Here is a 16,585-nt window from a genome sequence, read left to right as displayed (position 1 = left end):
CCACAGCCATGATCATTACCAGTGAACCCCCTGGAACGCTGACGTTGAATGCCTCTTTTACAGTGTGGAGCCCTTGGAAGGAACAATGAAAAAGATATTTGCACCCTTGTGCTGAAAACAGGTTTAGTTATCATATTAGCTCCTCATAGAAGGCAGACCTGGCCTTATTTGAAAATTAATCAAATCAGACTCACCAACAGGTCAAAGGCAAAACACTTAGGAGGATGTTCAGGATTTTCTAGTTCTATAATATTGAATGTTCCAGTGGGGTTAAATGATGTTGTAGACAGGGGACCAGATCACTGATTGTTCTCAGCAAACCTTTAGACTTCCAGCAGTTTTTTGGCTATTCCATCTCATTCTGCCCAAATTCACATTGGTATCTGTCACAATGCGCACCAGATTTCTCAAAAAATGCTTCTTACATGAGCACATGCACAGATCTGTTCCTGCCATTGTGAGCTGCTGTGGAGAGGGGTGGCAGCAGCAAAGGGCACAGGGCACAGGCATCATGTGAAGACAGCAGAAGACAAGAGAGCTGGGGTAACATATTCTGAAACACACCAGCCCTTTGAGCTATCACATGTGCCTCTGTCTGGCAGCGCTCAGCCTGCATCCAAAGCATTTTTCTACTTCCATGTCAACTGTCATTCAAGAGCTAGAAACAAACCATCTGGTATTTTTTCATTTGTTTGCAGCAGATCACATGTGTGATCAGTTAATTGTGGCACAGAATGTGTGAGGAGAGGATGAGGACCTGAGGCAGTCTAGCCTGGAGAAGGCTCAGGTCTCTAAATGCTGCCTGGAGTTACCCAAAGGGCAGAGATGGATCCAGGCTGTTCTCAGAAGAGCACCACTGCAAGGTTAAGAGGAAATGGGCACAAGCTGCAGCAAGGGATATTAGATGAAAGCAAGAGTAAATATCACCATGAGGGTGCCCAGGCACTGGGACAGGTGCCCAGAGAGGCTGTGGAGACTGTTTTTGGAAATACTCAGAACAGAGCTGGACACAACCCTGAGCAGGACACAGTTCTTCTTTTAGAAGGTAGTTAGACCAGATTAGCAGAGGTCCCTTCTGACCTAAATATATGATTTTCAGCATGTAGAAATTTATGTGTTCAAGCTGGAACCCAGACAATAGAGAGCATTTTCTTTACAGTGAATAAAAACTTTACCTTATGCTGAGTTGAATATTAAACTGTAGCTGGTACTTTTTGTTTTTCTTACTAGTTAATATTCTTCAGTGCATTAGCCTCCTGAAGATTAGGTGGAAGACAGTAATTCATGGGATGAAACATTAACATCAGCAATTTTTATTAAATATCTTATTTATGAATCTTCAAAGACATGATGCAGAATTAGAGATATTAAAACTCAGTGCAGTCTCACATGGCAAAACTTGAGGAAAGACTTGCATGGAAGCTATGGAAGAATGTGGGCAGAGGCAGTCAAAATAGCAGTAACACCCTTTCCAGCAGCAAAACACACTTTGATCATTTTAAGCCAATCGAGAAGTTGCATTTTCAGGAAGTTCCCACTGGTCCTGGGCTGAAGTTTCAGTAGCAATACTGGTTGTTCTTTCTTACTTACCTCTGTACCTGTGTTTCTAAGGCAAAGAACTGTTCTGGGTAGGGTTTTTTTTGGCTTGTGATATGTAAATCTATTCACCTCGGTGCTTGTACTGTGAGAGCTGATTTGGGGTAAGGCTGACAAGCCACAAATATTGCATTTACTTTCCAGTCTGTCCTTGCAGTTCCTATTTAGGAGTACCCAAGACCTAGATCCAGTGATGGGCAATTGTGTGACAATGTCTTTGTCTCAGAGCCTAATTTAGGCATTAAAAATGCAAGGCTGCAGATGAGAGTGTAATTTGCAATGCTGAGCCCAGACAGCCCATCTTTCACAAAGAGCAGAGCACTGGGGAGAATGTTGCATGCCAGGAGTGCATTTGAATTGTAACCCTCTGCATCAGAAAAGTCTGGTCTATATTTTGGACAACAAAGCTGAAGAGTAGCATATGAGCAAGCACTCATGGACTGATCTCATCCCAGTTTGCTAACCACTGGGCTCAATACCTGGCTAGTCCCAGTCATAATGAGTATGACAGAGAGCTGGCTCAATGTATTTCACTGCTCCCTTGCTCAGCAGGGAGAGAAGGAACCCTTTTCTGTACAGTTAGCTTTACATTTGTAAATAAAAAGTTAAAATCAAAGCCTTTTCTTATTAAAAAGTATATGAAATAATTAATGAGCCCTCTCTTGCTTTCTTGTACTCTCATATTAACAAAGTGACAGTGGAAAAGTAGTAGTGACATACAAAACTTTAAATCTTTAGGCTGCCAAACATGACAGTACTACCTATGTTTTGTAAGGGAGACTAGAAAATCAGTGCTGAGCCTCTCCATCTCTCCATACCTCAGCAGATGCAGATGTTGTTCTGAAAATGGAGTAAAACCCTGCATTTTTAAGAACTTCTCCAGAGTTCAACACTAATCTCTCACTTCAGATTAGCAAATGTTATGATCCTTGACTGGTTTCTTTTGTGTTAACTTTTCATCCCAGAATGGGAGCATTTTCTTGCCAAGAGGCAAAAAAATTTAAGATGTTTTCCAGGTTATGTCACACTGATAAACCTTAGATCCATTACAGAGACAAATGTTAACAAGTCAGTTACAATGACGGACTGCAATCTAGCAGTCCTGATGTGACAATGAATTTTGTGAATGACGAATAAAAGACAAGATCCAAATGCAGTTGCTGATTTTGAATGCTGCATGCTGCTATGCTAAACTTTGGGTACCAAGGTAATGCTCTGAATATACCCCAAACCCATGTCCCCTTTTGAAAAGGTCAGCCATGAATTTTACTGCACTGACATTTAAGCTAAGGTCATGCTGACCTTAGAGAAAAGTTGCATCTTGCATCCTATTCATATTGGGCTTTTAGGGGAGTCGTTTTATTCATGTTAGTTTTTTGGAAGTATTTTAACTTTTCCTTTTGTAAGACCTGGCCTCTGGATAAGCAGCTTCTTGATATGCTCTAGGAACATTTCCAAAATATAAGCACGTGCTTAAAGCATTTTTCAGGTTCTTCAATACCAGTTTTTTCAATATCCACACTTCCACACAAAACAAAACTGTTGAAATAGAGGGTAGTTTCTTTAGCTGTTCAGGATTTGCTTTCCCAGACGCGAGGCATGTGAATCAATAGGATGTTTTACTGTATCTCCACAAGTATTTCCATAAAGCACAGCAATGTAAAAGGTGTAAACCCACTGACAGCCTATTCCACTGATTTTTTTCAATACTCACAACCTTGCTGTCTTCTGGGTTCAGCCTTGGGAATAGCCTTTCACTATCTAACAGTAGGAGTTAGAGTTTCCCTGAAATCTCTTTATGACTCATGTTGTTGGTCTATTTTAAGAAAGCCATCCCATTTCCAAAATTCAGTCACTTCTAATATCCTCTGCCATGTTCACCTGCCACTCCTGGCTGCTCTTCAGCAGCTAATCTGCACACCACAGAAGCATTTAGAATTTGCAGTTAAACTAGGAGTAAGATATCAGTACTTGGCATAGTTGATGACCTTTCTGATAATGACATAAACAGATTAATAGGTGTTTTTTTAAAAAGAAGACCTCTCCCACCCCAAAACACAACAAGACTTTGCTTGTAGGAGTCATGCATCAGGTCCTGACTCATTTGCTATTCTAAATGGCTGACACAATTATCTTATGCTTAAAATATTAGCGCTGTAAATAAAGCCATTAGTGCTTATGTGGTTTTCTAGGAAGGCTTTACTAAGAGATTTCACTTTTCTTTCAATCCTTGTAGTAGACCCAAGTCTAGAGGCCCAATCTCTGTCTAGACATTACCCCCTTAATATCATACAAATAAAGTGTATATTGCATTTCTCCACAATAATCTATCTAGTCCACAAACAACATGGCACAAGTAAGAAGATACGAAACGTCTAGCTCCACACCTTAGGCCAAGACTTTTCAATTTCTCACAAAGATAAATAAAAAGAGTTTAATGTTAAAAACAACTAGACAGAATGAGAATCTATTGATATTCTCTGTAGTAAATAACCAGAGGTCAGGAGTAATGTTGGAAGTGTTTTTGAACTGTGGAGGCTGTGAATTCTCACAATATGAAACCAGTTGCCAAGTAATTTCTCTTGCTGAGAGGAAATGAAACATTGAAACAGAAAACAACTTCCTGTCACCTCTCCTGCCTTTTCATGAAGGGAACAGGTAAAAAGAATTTTTACTGATACAGGCTGACCAGTGCTATTTAAAAATTAAAATCATGGTTTGCTTTCCAAAAAGCTGGGGGGAAAATCTCTGTCTCTGGACATGCAAGGGTTGAACAGAAGGCAACAGATGCCTGGAGCCATGAGGCAGAAACATCAGTGCAGATGCTTGGCCTTAGCCACTGACTCAAACCACCTTGCCAGCAGCATAGCTGGCTGCCTCCGTGCCCTCAGGTCACTTGGCTTCAAGCTTCCTAGAGCATGAATTTCCATGACTTACAAGCTGTGGGGTTAGGAAAGATTATATGATTTTATGGGTTGACAGCACTGTATTTCTACTGCTCCCTGCAACTCTTAAATACAGGGAAATTTGAAGCATTGGAAAGGGCTTCCACAATAAAAGGAAGATGCTTGCAGAAAATATATCTTAACAATATCAAAAATACATCCCCAAACAGAAATGAGTATTGGGTTGCTTTAGGAAATTCTGAGTTCCATTACTTAATGCTCCTTATAATTTTCAGTGTACCACTGCTAAAGAGAGGTGGTAATAATTTTATTTTTCGTTGGTGGTAGCCTTTAAAACCAGGTCTAGGCTAGAGAGGAAGAAGACAAGGTTAACTGCCCAACAGGAAAAACTTCCAATGACTGCAGTAAAGTACAGATACTGATAATGTGCATGAATATCTTTTTATTGCAACAGTACTGTGGCTGGAGAGAGACAGCCATGATAGCTATCCTGATAAGGTAACAGTTGTGTTCCACTCTGAACCTTGAACCCATTTCACTAATGTCATAGGAAAAGGTACAGAGGGCAGTGTGTAAGGCAGCAGAGGAGACGTACATGTTGTATTTTATCATAAAACACATAGCTGGAAAGTCCACTGTTGCCCTGAAGATATAAATTCTGTTCAGCAGACATGCTATCTGAGAATTATTTTAAAAACTAACTTTGTTAAAAACTCTCAAAGGCTGGCTAAAAGCTCTGGTCAGCCTAAGGAAATAGAAATCATGGGGACCTTGCTCTTACTACATGTGCTCAGGTAAACTTCCTCACAGCCAGAAGCCTCACAGATATGGTTGACTAGAATCTCTACTGGTAAGTATGAGTAAAACTTTGCATGTCAGCACTGAAACATTCACACACAGCACAGGAGAGCTGTGAGTAGATCTAGAAAAATGATGGGAAAAGAGAGAGAAGAGCATTTTCTGAGGAGCAGGGTGCTGGCAGATTATCCAGTGTTGTCAAGGAGAAGGGGTTCCCTTTCTTGACATCCTCTCTCATTATGCTGAGACTATCTCAGTATAAATCTGAAGATGATGAAAAAAACCCACTTCTTGATATAATTTCCTTTGTGTTTTTCTTCCTTTATTTGGAAGTTCTTTCACCTGAACTATCTTTTATTGAAATTTGAGTTGCGTGGTGGCTTGTCTGCTCCTTCTCATTCTGCCACTCATCTGAACTATTTAAACCAGCCTTGTTTACCACTAAACCTCCCTGGGCAATGTGAGGAAGGTGTTTGTAGCCTTCAAAAAATCCTTTATTCATGTTGCACCTGCAAAAGTCACAAAAGGAAATAATGAGCAATTTGTTCACATGAATTTCTACAAAAATGCCATCCATCAGTGTGCTTCTAAGAGAGCAGACTTTTCTAACAGCTTTAATTGCACAGCATAAAGAATTTACTGCAGAGAAAAAGGGACTCTCTGAAGGTTGCTTTTTCACCACAGAGTATTCAAGTTCTTCTGAAGACTGCATATAACTTACTAGAAAGCTTAGAAATACTTTATTATTTTCTTTTCAGAAGTGTAAAAAAATATTCTAAAGTACATATATGGACTGAACACAGATTTACTGCCACTGGCTCTTTGTAAGGCAGCCGGAATGAGGCTGCTCGTGTACATAAATGAGTCCAGCTGGTACATTTACTGGCAGCTTTATAAGAACACCTCCAGAACTGCTGAATGCTTGTGAAAGGTAGGGTATCAAACAAACTAGACTGGACATGTGGGCCAGTTGATGGGCAAGGCACTATAAACCTATCCATAACTAGTGCAGCTGTGACTATAAAACTTTTCAGAAAACCCCCCAAAAATCAGACACACAAACATTTAATGAATTTCAAATGAAAAAACTGGAATGCTTAGAGGGATTATGTAATGATTTTTGGGGAGTCCATTACAGGTCACACTTAAAACAAGAAGTGAGGTTTAGAAGTCAATATATTTTGTTGCTTCCTTTAATCAGGCTCAATTAAAATTTCCCAGCAACAATTAACATTCTATTTTTAAAATCACATTTCAGAGTGCAGCCTGGTATTAATATCCAGCAAAAAAAGGGGACCTCTTTAATATTGCTGCCAAGAGAGTGGTAGCATTGTGGTTCAAAGGCAAGCTTTATGCATTTGTGTTAAACAGAGAAAGCAAAGCCATTTGCCTCATATGTAATAAAAGCCTATCTGAAATTTATTCTTCCTCTAGCAGTGAAGTGCCTACATCTGGTCACTGCAGTGCCCCTCAATGAAAGTTTATGTCCTCAGGACCACTTGTTTAATTTATTTACTTTTTTCCCACCCCAAGCCTCAGCCATTGGTAGTCAAACCCTGAGGACTGATTGCAATATGTTATCATCTGCACCTTTCCTTTACATGAACAGGCAAATGGGAACTCATTATTTTATAGACATAGCAAGGTATTTGTCAAAATGCCTGTTGTGAGAGCACAGTAGTAGTATCTCTTCAAGTTCTGAAAGAACCAAGTAAACTTTATGAACTTGGTCTGAGATATATCTGACCATAGACCTCAGATTGATTCAAAGATAGTGAGAAAAATGGGAAATACTTCCCATCAAAGCTCCAGAGAAAACATTTCTGTATAGTAACAGTGGACAAAGCAGGACTTTGTGGCAGTATGTGCACACAATATCCAGCATAGTTCTTGGGCAATGGTTTTGAAGAATATCACAGTGATTACAACCTGCACAGCATCCTTGCTTAGCTTCACACACCTTCTTTAGCATGGAGAATTTTCCCATTCCCTTTTGCTCCATGGGATGCTAAACACCCCAGTCAGGCCACATATGCAGGGGCAGCTCAGGGGCCATCATGTCCCTGATCATGAGATCCAGCCATGGCCCAAGCCATGAAAAGCACTGGTTGTGCAGCCAGATACAAGGTGTGCTTGTAGCTCTTTGGAAAACTGCCAGAGCCCGTGTTTCTGAGGGACTCATAGCCTAAATCTCCACAGAGTTTGGAAACTACTTCGCAATTCCTGAGGTGGTACTGCTGAGACAGAAGAAATTACTCTGGGGACTGTCAATTAGGTAAAAATGTTCTGCAAATGGAATCTGGCTAAAGCAGACAGGCCAAGGCTCTATAATAAAAGGGAGATAAAATCTGTTTTGGAGAATTTTTCTGACTGTGTTACATTATGGGAAATGGCTGTATTTCATTCTGATCTGAAATGCTCTCTTAATACATCCTCAGGCACATCTGTGTGGAGAATGAAGATGGAGCATATCCACTAGCAGCGTGCTAGTGTTCAGGCATCGTGCAGAGCATCTTCTTCATGCACAGTTCAGCTGCTCATACCTATTACAAGCTGGACAATTTTCTCACAATAAAGTTGTCCAGACACAAAAATTTTGAGACTATCAAATCATATTAAGAATATCTTCTTCAGCAAGAATGAAATGCTCACTTTTTATTACACTGACATGTTACAGTCATCAGCTACCTAATCAGGGTAGTAAAGCCAGAGGAGTAAAAATAGCTGAGAGGGCTATTCCCCTGTTCTACACAGATTCAGGGGAATGAGTAAAATATAAAATAGCTGTCAGTTTGTTTTCTAAATAAACCCATTGGTAAACTACTCCCTGAAGTACGATCATAGATCAATTGATCCCATGCTTCAGCTTCTCAACTACTCAGCTATGACCTGCAAGGCTTCTTCTGTAATACACAAACTTCAAAAGCAACTCCTATGTGCCTGGGGTTTTTAACCCTAATTTTCTTCTATTCCTGACAATCAGAAGTTTCTATTTTAATTATTCTCCTATTCTTGTTGAACTGGATCAGCAGCAGAAGAGTAAAATGCAACTCTGAGGGTGCTATGTTTATTTATGCTGTCTGTGGGGCTGCCTCAAAGCTTACAAATACCAAAAGATTTGACTCAGTAATAAATACTGCTGCTAAGATCCTTCTCCTTCCTTGAGGTTTTTTTGCTCTGGCAGAAGCAAAAGAAAGGGAGAAAAGTGCATTGTTTGCCTCAAACTACAGGCCAAATTCCAAATTTTTGTTTCCTGCTGCTAAAGCATAAATTGTGAGGAAAGAACAGTTTCACATAGGCTTGAAAAGGCTATTTCTACAGAACCCCTGCTCAGGCACTGTCAGAGTCAGACCATGTTAATTATCTCCCTTTAGCATTTTGAGTTTGGATCACAATTTCTTCATCTGACAGGCCATCTTAAAGTCCCATGCTGGATTAGTAGTGATAATCTTTCCTTCTTTGGATGAAGTCCACAACGATGGAAACAGGGCCAATCTCTTATCTCACAGAGTCCCTGTCTAATTCACCCTCAATGTAGAGATCTCTCTATTTGCTCTCAAAGCCAGGAGTCAAAAGCTGTGACTTGTCCTAAATACAGGACCTGTTTGTTGGGAACTGTAAACCATCTGGACAGTTTTAAAGATTAAGTATAAACTAGATTATGCGGCTTCAAATGGATTTGCATAATATCCTGCTTATTCGCCCAGGTAACTTACCAACTTCCAAACAGATGCTTGTGATTTCTATTCTGATAATTTCTTCCTTCAATGACTTTGTTTCATCCTGTCAAACTTTTAGTCAAACAGATGAAATTGAAAGTAGCAGCCCACTGATACAAAAGTCTTCTGACTACTGGACAATTGGTGACTCAGTCAACATGAGCTCTCTGATTTCTTTGATCAACATGAGAATTAAAATGTTCTAATGTAATTGCCAAACACTATGAAACCAGTGCACAGTGCATCTGCTCCCCTCCTTCCTGCTATCCTTTCACCACCTTAGATGATTAATATGAAACACTGCTGCTTGGGTTGACACATGCTATAATACGAGTAGTAGTATTATTTTGAAAGATATCTGCTGCATCACTCAGTATCTTTGTTAATGTTTGCTCTCTAGGTATGATGTCCTTAATAAAAATTTACCCACTCTAATTTGCCATCAACATATTTAATTGTGGGTGCAGAAAGGCCTTCAATCTGCACCCTTGCTGATTGCTCTCTTAGAGATGCAGGGATACAATAAGGATACTGGAGAGTGGGCAATGGGAGCTGCAGAGTGAAGAACTAACACAGTGCTGTGCAGAAGTGCTTCCTAAAGAGCAATGCCCCAGATGCTGAGTAGACCATACAGCCATGTGGACCATGGCCAAACTTCAAACCAATCTGGTTATACATGGTGGAGTCTGATAGGACTGTCACTGGCCTCTGCATCTGACACCATTTCTGTGAAAGCAAACTCTTTAAGGAGAATTTTTTCTCTATTTCTCCATTAGTGGCACCAAAATACCCCTAAGGCACCCTGGTAACAGTTTTTTCTCCAAGTGAAATTTTAGGGGTCACTGCGCTGGCCGATCTCAGACACCAGTCCAAGAATCCGTCCTGAGATATCTTTCCAAGTTATAACCTGGCTGTTTTTGTTTAGCAGACACGAGAAATTTAGGTGCACATCTATTTGTATCACCCTGTAACAAGAGTAACTTGCTTGAGACTGACATTGATTGTGTTGGTGCCGTAAATATCTCAGCAAAATGACATTGCAAGCCACACTACTACAATGTGGTTTGCTAATCCTGCAGTGTGTTTTTCTAACTCTGTGATTTATGTCAAGGCTGTATCAATCAAGGATTGTAAATGCATAAATCTAATTGGTTTTGTGATTTGTTTTTGGAGAGTGCACTGAATACTAGCTGCAATAACACACTCCAGGCTACACATTTCCAGAGGATTACTGAACTTATTACTCTTCTTGGGTGGTTAAAGTCAGTCAGTCACACAAATACCTTTATAACACTGCATATAGAGGGCCATATTTTTACGGTATAGTATATGAAAGAGATAATTTCAACGGATAACGGCCTCCCACCACTTCATAAATGCTGAGGCAAAATCAGGACTTTATTGAAAAAGGAAATTGATCTCAAGACAATATTCTATTGCAGTTGCTGAAGATCACAGCTATGTTATTACAATAAGTTCAGTCTACTATATGACAAATGAAGGGGAGCTAGCTGGTTCTTGTGGACTTAAATCTGCAGAAAGAAGCCTAGGAGATTGTATGTGTATGGAGATTGTATGCAACAAAAATGCTCAGCATGCATGGGGAGTTGAAGGACACTGGTTCTGTGTTAATAAATATCCTGCCACGGTGCTACTGAACTACTCCTGTGGGCAGCTGAAGGAGGAAAGGCTAACAGGGCATTCATTTCAGTGGGACACATAGAATAGATATAATGAATAAAGTCTGAGATCTAGTGAAAAAAATGGGAATTTTCTCCTTGGATCTTAACCTACATCCTTTGCTAGTTTCAACTCCTACAGATGCCTATTCATGTTGTTTCTCAGAGATAATGACTGAACATCAGGCAAAGGCAAAAGCCTATTTACACTCTGTGCAGACACCCTCACACAGACATGCATGGCTGTGCAGCACAGCTGGACCAAGGCTTTGCACCTCTGGCTGCCCCAGTCCTGCGTGTGGGCTGCAGGAGCCAGGCACACTTACTTTTGTCTTCAGCTGGGCTGCCGTGCATGCCATACAATTAGGGGCCAATCAATCTCAGAAATACATATCTGATGATGTCCTCCTCTTGAGCAAGAGGAGGGAGTATAGGAATTGGTGCACTGGATCTGTGGGTTGGGTCTGACCATGATCCCTGACAGGTGCTCAGCAGATGCCAGCGTACCACAGTTGGCAGATGTGGGATAATCTCTACTCCACATGCATTAGGCCTCATCCTGATCTCAGGCTTAAACTCTGAATCAAGAGGTTTAATGGCTGGATTGCTTCCAGTGGGCCAGTATTATTTATGTAACTGAATTGGGATTTGTCCACAGAGCTAGATAAAAGCAGGAGCGCATCCTGTTTTGGAAGCACTGGGTTAGCACAGGGACTGCAGCCAGGTCAAGGGAGTTACACCCATTATACCAAATGGACAGCTGAGTCAGGCCCTGACCCTGAAAAATAATGTGTTTAAAGCAATCCCACTGAATTTTCCCAAGGAACTGGAGTGTGTTCAGTGTTTTAGCACTCTGGCCAGCTCAGACTATGATGCGAGCAAATGGCAGAAGCCCTTCCAGCGCCTGGTGCCAGGCACCTCCCTGGCCTCATGCCCCTGCTCCCCAGCAGGACAGCAGCTGTGCCCCAGCAGCCTTGCCTCCACGATGCACTTCCTGCTGGATCCAGACTGCAGAGAGGGACAGGATCTGCCAGTTTTCCTTGACACAAAAGCCCACGTCTGGAGAATGCAGGGTCTCCAGCATAAGTTTTAGAATGGATTCAGTCTAGCCCTGCAATGCATACAGTGGTAGGACTTAGCAGGTTGTTTCACCAGGTTTAGGTAATCAATTATCTTGTTGGGAGAAGTCCAGTAGGTACAGTAATACCAGACAGGTGTTTATTAATACTAGAACCATACTTCCTCAGGGCATTTGATCTCATCAGCTCCGGATGCTGGCTCCTTAGCAGAGACAATTGTCAGCTGACATCCTTTGTCTGGCTCATGAATCAAGAGTATTTCACCTCCCTGCTCACAGGTGCTAAAATAAAACAGAAAGAGTCAAGTAGGGTTTACAAGGTTGTCCATGCTGAGCAGTGGGAAAACTATGTGGCCTCATTTTCCATTCCAAACACTCCAGAGGCATGATTGGGATGGACACCTGGGCTGGCAGATACTAGGAGGAACACAGATGAGGGGACCCCTAACTTCTGGTGGCATAGAAGGATTAAAGGCCTTGGAGACTACTTTTCAATCTTGTTGGATTTGGTAGAAGGGTCATTTTAAGATGATGTCTGGAAAGGCCCATGAAAAGAGCTTAAAACTGTAAGATACAGGGTGGAACAGGAAGTATAGCCACTTGCAACCCAAAGTGGCAAAGATTTATCTGTGTGTTTAATTTTACACATGCAATCAAGAGACTGGGGAGAGACCGGTGGACTTAGAGGATTTTTAATCAGATGCATGAATGTTTCAAGCATCCAAATGTGACAGGCATGGAGTCACTAATACATGCCTTTTTTTTTTTTTTCTTTATTTTTGGAGTTGGTATGAATAAATGAAATTCTTGTTCCTGTATCTATTTTACCAAATTTACCCATTATGGATTTTTTTATGGTTGCTGTTCTCCAGTAATAAAACTGTTCTGCTATCAATATGTTTTCAAAGGCAACTCCCTTTAGACTACCCAGATTGTTTGGGGTTTTTTGAACCATGCCACAGTGTTAAGATGCTATTAGTAACATAAATGCTATATATTAAACATATGTATCCTTGAGGAATTTGTCCTTATGTCTTCCTTCCTGTCTAGCTGAGGTATTATTGAATGCTTACAACCCACGTTTGTTGCTGTAATTAAGTGGAATTTAGGGTGGGTCTCAGGGTGATTAATGGTAGAAGTAGAGGTTTTGTCAATACAAAGGAGAGTACTGGAATAGTTTGGCGGTTTGGGTTTTGGTTTTTTTTTTGTCATTATGGCATTCGGTTTTGCAAAATTTTAAAGTTATTTTCAGAGAAATAGAATGGAGGGAAGAACAGAAATATGTTTGTGCCTTTGGAGGAAAGATATTTTTTATTCATGATGCAGTAGCTTAGTGAAACTTCATCATAGGTCAAAGTTTAAGGAGAACTCCTAAAGGATAAAAAATTTTCAGGCAATGTGCATCCTGGAGCACTGCTGAAGGGATACCAGTCACCTCAGCTGCTCACTGCCAGTGTAAAGCCCACCTAGGCTTGGTGAAGACAGATTTCAGCATGGAATGGTTACTTGGTGTGACATTCAGTGACCAGCAGTGCTGGTTCCTTTCGGTAGGTGTGTGACTCACCAAGTCCTTGCCTGTTATTGCCACGTTTGGTGAAGGCCTGAGTCCCACAGGCTTAAAGCTAGATCCTAAAGGATGGAGGAAGTGAGCCCTTCTTCCTCCAAATAGCAACCAGTGTGTGAGCTACCAGAGGTGTAAGGCAGGTGGGAAATTAAGTAAAAACCAAAAAACCCAAACAAACAAAAACCAAAGAGAGAAAAAAAAATCACTGTTTTTCCATGCACAGAGTGACTTTCAGCAGACTAATTCTAAGTGCACATACCTACATCATAACACAAGTCCCTTCTCTCAAGTACCTGTTTCACAGCCTTCAAGAGGAGACTAGCTCCAAAACCTAGAAGTCTGCAGCCATGAACCTATTCTGCAAACCTTAGGAGAAGGATGTGAAATTCTCCCCCTTTCATGGCTGCAAAGAGAGCAGACATTTGTACCTCTATGTAAAAATCCTTTGGATTTCTTTAAGTATTCAGAGCCTGTGGAGCCTTTATTTTACTCTTAAAACAAGGTAGTAGAAGAAATAAAAATGAAAGCTATACTCATCTGCTCCTTGTGCTGTTATTCTTCTCATTTCTACTAGATCTCACCTCAGAAATTATATCTGGCTCACCTACTTGACAAATCTGCTTTCTTAGCTACTGTGTTTGGTTTGTTGGCTATGTGATACTTTTTCTTTGTAAAGCTCATATAAATTGACTCCATTGTAGTATCACAAAAAATGTCTGAAACACTTTAATTGACACAGGAAACTTCCACAAGACCTTTCATAAACAAGGAAATAAACTGTAATTTTTAAGTATGGGCCTTTTGTGGGATTACTTTTTTCTGACTTCGTTCTCACACTGCTTCTAAAGTATCTCATTTATCACTAACCAGGTAGAAATATTCTTTTTGTATGTGTTATTTTACAATGATATATGTATAGACATAAATAATTTCAGGAGCCAAAAAAATGCCAGGAAAATTATTACTTCCAGTGCTAGTGTTGAAACAGTGCCAAGCCTAAAGTTTTGTAAATTAGGCTGTAAGTGTGAAATCCCTCCAGCTGTTAAAAGTATTCCATATCTAATTATATGCACAGTTTTTCAGACCATTCTCTCCATTTGGATAACCCTGAAATTACATACTGTATGCCTGGAAGTGAGGGCCACATGTGTTCTGTAAAAACATCCAAAAACATAAAGAAAGCAAATAGTCAAAACAGATAAGCCACATTTTTGTATGGCTTTGTATGGTTTTGTCAGTGTTTTCCTATGTGGCTTTCTTTGTTTTCAAAACATTTCTTTCTAAACACCATTTACTGTAATGTGCCCACCCTGTCATTGCAGATGCTGCCAATAGCTATATGTAAGGAAGTGACTATTTTTTAAACCTATTTGCACAGGAGGCTAAAGCAACAGCTGCATGAGAGCAGAGAAGCACCAAAATAAAAGGAACTTTTTTGTAGTCATTGCTCCAGCCTTCAGAAACCAACTGCGAAAGCTCTTTGTGAGCAACAAATAGCATAGTCAGAAAGGGGGTAAGCTGTTCATTTCATGGAATAACTTAATCAGACTGATGGGAATTGCATTTTTGAAAATTAGCTGCAAAACTTTCTGGTTGTATCTGACCCTCTGCATTTTCATATTGCAACAAAACTTACTAATGTCTTTGTCACTCATTAGCAAAGATACTCAGTGCAACAGCGGGTTTCCAACCTAAAAATCTGCAAACTTCACTGGATTGATCCAAAACTAAAGCTGCCACCAATTAGCACCAAGCATGCCCTTTCAGTACCAAACACCACCTCTGAGCTGATACCCAGATCCTGGGAAAATAACTTTTTCCCATGGAAAATGGCCTCCATTTGCCACTACTCACACTGGGGTGCCAACCTAAAAATTTGCAAACTTCACTGGATTTCTCCAAAACTAAAGATGCCAGTAACTATGACATAATGGCAATGATGGCAATTATGCCAGCAATCTCCTGAATAGGAGTCTAGTGACAGAAGCACTAAATAAAAACTGAGTCCTACACCTTAAAAAGAGCAAAATGTTGGCAAGACTGGAAAGATGCAAAAACCATTTGACTTCAAAAACATTTGTCATCATACTTTCATTGTTCTCCTCTGGCTACATTACAGTTCTATACATTCCTTAGGAAGAAACATATGTGTGTATGTGTATCTGTATATATGAGGCTTTATTTATTCCTTTGCTGCACATATGACATTTTCTGACTCAAATATATGTTCTTCAAGACCATGGATCCTACTGAAGACTTCCTGTGTTGCTTTTGGTTTGAACACACACTGCATACATATTTTAGTAATTTTAACTAAAAGCAAACAAACAAAAAAGTAAACAATTTACCCAATATATTCTCCTATATGAAAAATATAATTTTCATTTAAAGGTCCTTTGAACAACAACCCTGTGGCTGACAACACATACAGCTGGCAGCCTGGACTGTCTCGCTGATTTTGCAATTTAAATAGCTCCAGAATTAAATGCATTGAATTCAAAATACTGATGAGGGACAGATTATGTCACACCAGTAAATTTACACTACCTTGCAAGGTAAACTTCTTTATTACGAATACACCTAGCAGTGCTGGCACCCCAGCATCAAACTCATGGAAAATTCCACAGTGTGTTACGAGCAGGGATAGCTTTTCACTCCTTTAACTAGGTCCTTTTTCTGCAGGAAAGAATGAGTACCTGTCCCCAACAAGGACTCTCGTCCCATTGCAGTTTCCTTCTGTGACCTGTGGTACATCTCCTATGGACCACTCATGGACTTGGAGCTGAAGGATCCCCAGAAGAATCAAGCTGCAGAAAGGTTCCATCTTTCTCATTCTCCAAGCCAGCCAGACCTTCTGCTGCTCTTAGTTTTGCCCAGTGGGGAAGAGTAGAGAGCAGAGGCAGATGTCAGCAAGGAAAAAAACAATGTAAAGGGGAAGAGCATGTGTGAGAGACAGCCTGTGGTGTCAGCAGGGACTCCAGAGGCACAAGGGACAGAGACTGTAAATTTTGAGGAATGTACCTGAGAACACAGGAGTGCTCAGTTTTTATTTTATAGAAAGACAAGTATAGACATTTAGCTCAAAAAGGTTTTGAAAATCAATGCAGGTAGTAAGAAAAAACAGTGAGATTTTCAAGTTGCTAAAGGAAAGAGCTCTGTACAGTGTATTTTCTCTCCATATCATGGTCGGGTGTGGAGTTGCTGTGCTGTTCCCTTGGACTGCTGCTCTCCTCCTCGCTGGGATC

The sequence above is a fragment of the Haemorhous mexicanus genome, chromosome 3 (assembly GCF_027477595.1).
Source record: "Haemorhous mexicanus isolate bHaeMex1 chromosome 3, bHaeMex1.pri, whole genome shotgun sequence".
Lineage (NCBI taxonomy): Eukaryota > Metazoa > Chordata > Aves > Passeriformes > Fringillidae > Haemorhous > Haemorhous mexicanus.
The sequence above is the reverse complement of the archived record's forward strand: the minus strand, read 5'-3'. Positions refer to the sequence as shown.